General features: G+C 53.3%; 1 protein-coding gene across 4 annotated transcripts in view; it reads left to right on the forward strand.

Moving 5' to 3' along the window:
* The first annotated feature begins 203 nt into the window (after window positions 1-203).
* The window catches only part of alkal2b (ALK and LTK ligand 2b), a 10,380-nt gene continuing 8,998 nt past the window's right edge, over window positions 204-1,585 (forward strand). For 3 of the 4 annotated variants that reach the window (XM_084447484.1, XM_084447487.1, XM_084447486.1), the window contains exon 1: window positions 204-1,262. The gene's annotated coding sequence lies outside the window, so the exon portion shown is untranslated. The remainder of the gene's footprint in view (window positions 1,263-1,585) is intronic. The other variant, XM_084447485.1, reaches the window with a different exon arrangement.

Here is a 1,585-nt window from a genome sequence, read left to right on the forward strand (position 1 = left end):
ATAATAATGCTGAATCGTGAGCTATAATCCCGATTAACACTAGCCCACCGCCGGGGCAAATTATACTCCACAATCCCGGCCCCAACCCGGGACTCAGCGAGGTAAGGGAGGAGGGGAAGGCAGAGGAGGGAGGAGAGAGTGTTCTCCTCTTAAAGGAAGTGGTGCGTGTGCGCATTAAGTAAACAAAACCATTGTCAGACGCGGGGAGAAGAGCGGAGGCCTGCTCGCGCGCAGGGTCGGGACTGCCACAGGAGAATTAAAAAGGCGTATCCGTCAGCGAAACTGAAACAGGTCAACTACTAAGTAGCCATACGTGGATTTTCTGCAAACCGGGAAACGAAGCTCGTCATCAGTCTCCATCTGGACTAACAGGCGACACCGAACATCACCCACGCCAGGCGCGCTGCTGGTGTCCAAACAGGACACATCCGAGACCCCCGCCCGGTGAAAGACGGCGCGCTCCCTCCCTCGCGGCTAGAGGCGGCTAGAGAGAGGGCAGAGAGAGCGGAGAGGGAGAGAAAGAGAGAGAGAGAGAGAGAGAGAGAGAGAGAGAAAAAAAACTTTTGCGCATACCGGACTGGTGGTGTGTTTGAACTCTGCATGGTTCGGTTCAATCACAGGACTCCTTTCCGGGCCGGTGTAAGATGCCTGTGTTCGGTGCTCGCGCCCTGAACGCGGTTTTGATGAAAGACAAGCCGGGGTAACAGATAAAACAAACAGGCTACCCAGCCGGGGTAACAGATAAAACAAACAGGCTACCCCGGGGAGCGAGACGACCGAGGCACACCACACTCACGACGCCCCTTGGTAAAAGAGCGCGCGAGCAGTGCGCGTGAGCCCTGCGCGACAGCAGTGGAAGAACGACTGCATCAACCGCAGACACCGGAGACCGGAGACGCAACTGTTGCGAGGGAGTAAAAAAAAGAAAAGAAAAAAAAAGTTTCGTCTTGAGGACCTGTATTAATTCTTCCACCCACTCTCTCCGGCCCCGGGCCGGGAATATAAGAGCACGGGCCACTAGCGCTGGGAGCTACCTACCTGCACTTGTCGGAGACGCGCTGTAGCCTACACTCTTGGGAACGGGCTGTTTGGGACATCTTGTGTTTAGTGAGACGACGGACGCCGTGCGTGTTTTTGTATGAGTGTGTGTGTGCGCGCGTGCGTGTGTGTGTAGTTGAAGCGCATTACAGGGCATAATCCTGGAACACAGCAGCAGCAGCAGGTCCGCTTCTGTTCGTCAGAGTCCCGGGGAACACAGGCAGGTAAACTCATTTAACCCGCGTCCATATGTTCATCCTGTCACCGTAGCCTAGCCTACCCGCTACCGAGTTTTCCAACAGGCTGTTTACCTGCAGAGTCGACTGCGTTGGCAGCCGGGCAAACGGTGTTCGTCTGTTCTGAGAACCGTTTTGGGACATGTCGGTTTATAGTGAGACTATCTACTGGGATACTTTAGTAATATTTATATTTTTGTCTAAATAGATCAAGAATATTTATATTAATGATCTATTAGGCTCCGTGTGTGCTTAATGACCACAATGAGCCACAAGTTTGACCTTACATGGCGCGGCCAGATACCGTAGCA

This window comes from Borostomias antarcticus (genome assembly GCF_949987555.1).
Source record: "Borostomias antarcticus genome assembly, chromosome: 12".
In the NCBI taxonomy this organism is placed as follows: Eukaryota; Metazoa; Chordata; class Actinopteri; order Stomiiformes; family Stomiidae; genus Borostomias; species Borostomias antarcticus.